Below are 6,862 nucleotides of genomic sequence, written 5' to 3'. Positions count from 1 at the left end.
CGGCCGCACGAGCCGAGCCGAAAGGGAGCTCCCTGCTGGCGGCTCCGGGGATAAACGGCCGGCCTTCCTGGCAGCGCCTGGGCGCGCCTCCAGAGCGGGCCAGGCGGGCACCGGGAGCTGCCCTGGAGGCCTCGGTCCGGGTCCGAGAGGCCCTGCCTGGAGATCCTGTCTGCACTGGGCACTGGGGGCTGCTGAGCGTGCCCAGGGCAGGCCCCGGGGTCATGCTGAATGTATGGAACAGGCTCTGTCCGCGGCAGGCACTGGTGGACTCGCTGGCTGTGTCCAAGAGGGTGCTGCCCAGGACAGTGCTGTCCAGAGAGAACACCTGAGCCTCGCGGGCCACATCGTCCCAGCGTGGCTCTGCAGAGACAGACATAGGGTGCTGCTGGAGGATGCCAGATGGCCTAGTCCAAAGCAGGCACTGCCAGCCATGCCCAAGGTGGCACTGGAAGAATGTACTCCCCAAGGTGGACGCAGCCTCCTGGTGGCTTGGCCTGAGAGAGCCCTGCCTCAGGTGGAGCTGCCTAAAGGATGAGCCAAGGCCCAGGAGTCATAGCCATAAATGGCACTCACTCCCCAAAGGAGTCCAGCAATGCCAAGATTAACAGCTTTCAGAAGCTCTTTGGAATGAGGTCTGCCCCTGGGTCCTCATGTCCTATCAATATTGGGTGAGCTGCTCTACCCATTGAGAAGGAATTTTAGACTTTCTGGAAGAGGCCAGAGACATTTAGAGACCAGACCTCCAAGACAGGTGCTATGCCTTGAGCTGAGAGAGAGAGGTGGGCATTTCTACGGGCAGTGTCCATACTGAAGGGAGGTACCCCAGAGCGTGGAAGAAACTGAGTGGGGTGGTGCAGGTAAAAGGGTGTAGCAGACAAGGGCAGCTGCCTCCATAAACAGCCCAACCAGGAACTTCTGGCAGGGGTGGCCCAACCTGACAGACCAGGGAAGGTTCAAGCAAGGGGGCTCAGGAGCTAAGAGCTGAGTAAGAACTGAGAGATCCTGAGGAATAGACCAAACCCAGAATGTGCATGTTGGATAAAGGAATAGCATGTAACCCAAACTCAATGCAGCACACTTTTACTGAGATCCTGCTAAGTGCCAAGTGCAGCACACTCTGAGGGACATAGAGCTATCAGACCTGGAGCGTCTCTCCAGGGAACTCACATGGTGAGGGCGGGGGCTGGTAGTGAACTTTGACTGCAGGGGGATTCACCACGCTGTCATCCCTTGGATGATGAGATGACGCTATAATGGATGGCTTATTTGGCTGGAGGAATGAAAGAAAGCTGCTCTGAGGACATGCCATTTGAGCGGAACCTTGGAAGCTAAGTAGGACAATGATTATCACTATTGCTTTCTGAGCAGCTACTATGTGCTAGACACTATCTCTATTCCTCACAACAAATGTATGAGGGAGACATTTTTTTAAAAGATCTTTTTGATGTCAACGATTTTTTTTTTTTTTTTTTTTTTTGAGCGGTACGCGGGCCTCTCACTGTTGTGGCCTTTCGCGTTGCAGAGCACAGGCTCTGGAAGCGCAGGCTCAGCGGCCATGGTTCACGGACCCAGCCGCTCCGCGGCATGTGGGATCTTCCCAGACCGGGGCACGAACCTGCATCCCCTGCATTAGGCAGGCGGACTCTCAACCACTGCGCCACCAGGGAAGCCCTAATGTCGACCCTTTTTAAAGTCTTTATTGAATTTGTTACAATATTGCTTCTGTTTTATATTTTTTGGTTTTTTGGCCACGAGGCATGTGAGATCTTAACTCCCCGACCATGGATCAAACCCGCACCCCTGCATTGGAAGGCGAAGTCTTAACCATTGGACCCCCAGTGAAGTCCCTGAGGGAGACATTATTTTTATAGATAGGGATTGAGTGCATGGACTCGGGAGCCAGGTTGCCTGGGTTCAAATTCCAGCTCGGTCAAGGCTAGCTGTGTTACTCTGGGTGACTTACAAAACCTCTCTGTGCCTCAGTTTCTTTATCTGAAAAAGTGGGCTAATAATGCCTGCCTCAAAGTCTATTTTGAAAATCAAATGAGTTTAGTGTTTTCAACAAATGTTGCTGGAACAGCTGGACATCCACAGGCAAAAAGAGAGAGTCTAAACACAGACCTTACACCCTTCACAAAAATTAAAATGACTCATAGACCTAAATGTAAAAGACAAATACACAAAACTGCTAGACGATACCATAGGAGGAAACCTAGGTGACCTTGGCTACGGCAATGATTTTTTGCATACAGCACCAAGGACATTTATGAAAGAAAGAACTGGCAAGCTGGACCTCATTAAAATTAAAAACTTGTGCTCCGTAAAAGACAATGTCAAGAGAATGAGACGACAGGCGACAGACTTGGAGAAAATATTTGCAAAAGACACGTCTAATAAAGAAATGTTATCCAAAATAAACAAAGAACTCTTAAAACACATCAATAAGAAAACAAACAATCTGATTTAAAAATGGGCCAAAGACCTGAACAGTCACTTCACCAAAGAAGATATACAGATGGCAAATAAGCATTTGAAAAAATACTCTACATCGCGTGTCATAGAGAATTGCAAATTAAAACAACGAGGTACTATTACACACCTAATAGAAAGGCCAAACTCCAGAACACTGACAACATCAAATGCTGGTGGGAGTGTGGGGCAACAGGAACGCTCATTCGTTGCTGGTGGGAACGCACAACGGCACAGCCACTGTGGAAGACAGTTTGGCAGTTTTGAGTTTTTCTTTTAATTTAATTAATTAATTTTTTATACAGCAGGTTCTTATTAGTTATCTATTAGTGTGTACATGTCAATCCCAATCTCCCAATTCATCCCACCACCCCCACCCCTGCCCCGCTTTCCCCTCTTGGTGTCCATACATTTGTTCCCTACATCTGTGTCTCACTTTCTGCCCTGCAAACTGGTTCATCTGTACCATTTTTCTAGGTTCCACATATATACGTTAATATGCGATACTTGTTTTTCTCTTTCTGACTTACTTCACTCTGTATGACAGTCTCTAGGTCCATCCACGTCTCTACAAATGACCCAATTTCGTTCCTTTTTATGGCTCAGTAATATTCCATTGTATATATGTACCACATCTTCTTTATCCATTCATCTGTTGATGGGCATTTAGGTTGCTTCCGTGTCCTGGCTATTGTAAATAGTGCTGCAATGAACATCGGGGTGCATGTCTTTTTGAATTATGGTTTTCTCTGAGTATATGCCCAGTAGTGGGATTGCTGGGTCGTATGGTAGTTCTATTTTTAGTTTTTTAAGGAACCTCCATACTGTTCTCCATAGTGGCTGTATCAATTCACATTCCCACCAACAGTGCAAGAGGGTTCCCTTTTCTCCACACGTTCTCCAGCATTTGTTGTTTGTGGATTTTCTGATAATGCAGTTTGCAGTTTCTTATACAACTAAACACACTCTTCCCATGTGACCCAACAATTGTCCTCCTTGTTCTTTACCCAATGGAGTTGAAAACTTATAACCACACAAAAACCTGCACACGGATATAACAGCTTTATTTTTAATTGCTAAAACTTATAAGCAACCAAGATGTCCTTCAGTAGCTGAATGGTTAAACTGTGGTACATCCAGACAATGGATTATTATTCAGAAACCAGCTATCAAGCCATGAAAAGACATGGAGGAAACAAATGCTTATTACTAAGTGAAAGAAATCAATCTGACAAGGCTATATGATTCCAACTCTGTGACATCCTGGAAAAGGTAAAACTATGGAGGCCATAAAAAGATCAGGTGTTGTCAGGATTGGGATAAGGGAGGGATGAACAGGCAGAGCACAGAGGATTTTTAGGGCAGTGAAACTACTCTATACGATATTACAATGATGGATGCATGTCGTTATACATTTATCCAAACCCACAGAATGTACAACACCAAGAGTGAACCCTAATGTAAACTGCAGACTTTGGGTGATGATGATCTGTCAGTGTAGGTTCATCAGGTGTAACAAATACACCACTGTGGTGTGTGAGATGTTCATAGTGGGGAAGGCTGGTGGTGGGGAGGGTGAAGGCGGTATGTGGAAACTCTCTACTTTTAGCTCAATTTTGCTATGAACTTAATATTGCTTTAAAAAATAAAGTTTATTAACTTTTTAACAATTCAATGAGTTAACATGTAAAAAGAACAGCTCCCAGCATACAGTAAGCATTCTATAACTGTTAGCTTTGTTTTCATAACTTTCCCCACTCACAGCTATGGAAACACAGCCTGCAAGTGGCAGAGTGAAGATTCAAACTGAGGTCCCCAAGACTCAAAGCCCATGTTCTTTCCCCTGTACCACGGCAATGAATGAACAGACATATTAACATCTGTGTTATTTATGTGCGTCCACATCAGGGCACTCGGGGGTAGCACACGGTGCTCCTAAGAGCTCCTCTAGCCTGAACCAGGAACCAATTTCAGAAACCCGGCAAGAATGAAACACCAGAGCAACGCCCACAGTGACTCTGGCTCATGGTCACTTGTTTATTAATCTTCTACTTCTCAAAGGTCAGAATAATCCCTGCCCTGGCTCTAAGTAAAAGTAAAAGTAAAGCCCCATCCACCCCTCAAAGAAAAACATCACAGCAGTGTCCACATAAAATAGCCCAGATGACCACGGAAAGGCCAGTGTTTTCCAGAAAATTCGTAAGCTCCTAAAGCAATCTGACTCAAGTCGAGAAGCCCCTAAGGGAGAAGGCTGGTAATAATAAATATTCCTTACAGCAACTGAGCCTTCACTATGGGTCAGCATTAAGCTAACCCCTTGGCTGGCATTGTCCCATTTAGTCCTCATCCTCACCCTATTAGGGAGGTGATGTTCTTATCCCCATTTTGCAGATTAGAAACCAGGCTGAGGAAAATGAAATAATTTGCCCAAGGCCACACGACTAATAAATAGCAGAGCCCGGAATGCTTGCTCTGAGTCACTCTGCTGGGCTGTGTCCTGGGCATGGACTTTGGGGCCACGCGGCTTGAGAGGACACGTGGCCTAGCAGCTGCTGGCAAGTTCCTTGGCCTCTCTAAGCCTCAATTGCCTCATCTATAAAATGGGCATAATAATAGTGCCTACCTCATAAGAGTGTGAGGATAAAACAAGCAAATTCATTTAAAGCAATTAGCCTAGTACTTGACAGGTAGTAAGTGGTTAATAAATGTTAGCCCTTATTAATCTCTCTGACTCTCCTCATCTGTAAAATGGAGGCTGGTAATAATGTGTAAGTCATAGAGTTATTGTGAGGCTTAGAGGAAATGGCACAGGTAAAGCATGATGATACTCGTCGCACAGTAAGCCACCACGATATGACACTCCAGAAAGGATCGCAAATAAGCAAGCCGGTTTTTTTTTTAAAGCTCGCGGAATTGCATATCTGTGTGATAGCAAGTGATGTTCAGGTGACAAGAGCACGTGTTGAATATTGTTCCTCAAAATGCATTAGCCGAAGATCCTTTATTCCTTTGCATAGACACTTGCAGTGTGGGTGCAGAACCCTCTCTAGGAAACGTGAAGCTAAATTCTTAGAAGAGAGTACCTGCCGAATACCAGCCCAAAAAAAGGAGCATGTCTCTGAAATGACATAAAAAAGTTTAACTTGGGAAAGTTCAAACACAGACAAAATAAAAGAAACAATATAACAAACCCCTGAGTACCCATCATACAGCTTCAATCAACTCCTGGAAATCTTGTTTCAACTATACTCTCCCCTATAACTGTAACTTTAAAACAAATCCCAGATCTCATATCACTTCATCTGAAAACACTTTGGTGTGTATGTCTAAAAGATAAGGATTATTTTTTAAACAACACCACGTACCATTGTCACACCTAAAGGTTTTAAATAATAATTCCCTAATATCATCAAATCATCAATGTTCAAATTTCCAATTATCTTCACAAAGTTTTTTTTTTAATTGCTTGTTTGTTTGAATCAAGATTCACATGTTGCAGTTAGTCGACATTTTTTTTTTTTTACAATTCATTTAATGGCAACTGGTAATCATCAAATTAGCAATAGTTATCTTCAAAAGTTATTACACTAGTTGTGCTGTAATTTCTCGAGGTTGATCAGATACCTAGAGTCACAGACATTTCCCACGTAAGATGCATTATATAAATCAGGCTTGATTTATCACCAGCATTTATAAAACCAGACCTGGGGAAAGAACTAGGTCTGGGGACACATGCATGGTCTTAGTGTAGCAAATTCTTAGCTTGCTCTGATTATTATAAAATCAGAATAGCAAGAATATTTGCAGGATGTGACTTTTAAGTATCTTTTAACCTACAGGTTTCTCTTCTATCTCTTCCTTTTTCCCCTCACAACTCATTTGTGGGAGAAACTAGGTCATTTATCCTACAGATTTTCCACAATCTGGACTTTGTTGATTGCATCCCCATGGGGTAGTTTAATATGATACTCTGGCCTCTGTATTTCCTATAAATTGGTAAATAGATCTAGAGGCTTGAGCAAATTAGAGTTTTATTTTGGGGGGAAGGATACTTCATAGGTGGCATGGTCTTCTTTCTTCAGGAGGCATATAGTATCTTGTTGTCTCTAAAATGATACTTAAAAACATCAGAAATATATGATTATCTTTATTAGAAGTGTAAGAATATGAAAAGAGCCCATCCAGCAACAGATGAATGAAAAAACAAAATGTAGCATTTATACAATGGAATATTATTCAGCCATAAAAAGGAAGGAAACTCTGACACATGCTACAATATGATTGAACCTTGAGGACATTACGCTAAGTGAAGGAAGCCGGTTACAGAAGGACAAATGCTGTATGATTCCAGTTACATGAGGTACCTAGAATATGCAAACTCATAGAGGCAGAA

At 43.6% G+C, this 6,862-nt stretch overlaps 1 non-coding gene across 1 annotated transcript; it reads right to left on the bottom strand.

Annotated features, from left to right (window-relative positions):
* Window positions 1–6,144: 6,144 nt before the first annotated feature.
* On the bottom strand, window positions 6,145–6,276 carry LOC115803615 (small nucleolar RNA SNORA72). Its single transcript, XR_004024371.1, has one exon. It is a non-coding gene; the product is annotated as a small nucleolar RNA SNORA72 (small nucleolar RNA).
* Between the last annotated feature and the right edge of the window lie 586 nt (window positions 6,277–6,862).

Source organism: Delphinapterus leucas, chromosome 19 (genome assembly GCF_059928025.1).
Source record: "Delphinapterus leucas isolate spDelLeu-1000000601 "Yukka" chromosome 19, BTC_Dleu_Yukka2, whole genome shotgun sequence".
NCBI lineage: Eukaryota > Metazoa > Chordata > Mammalia > Artiodactyla > Monodontidae > Delphinapterus > Delphinapterus leucas.
Note: the sequence above shows the minus strand (reverse complement) of the source record. Positions and strands in the feature narration are given on the sequence as shown.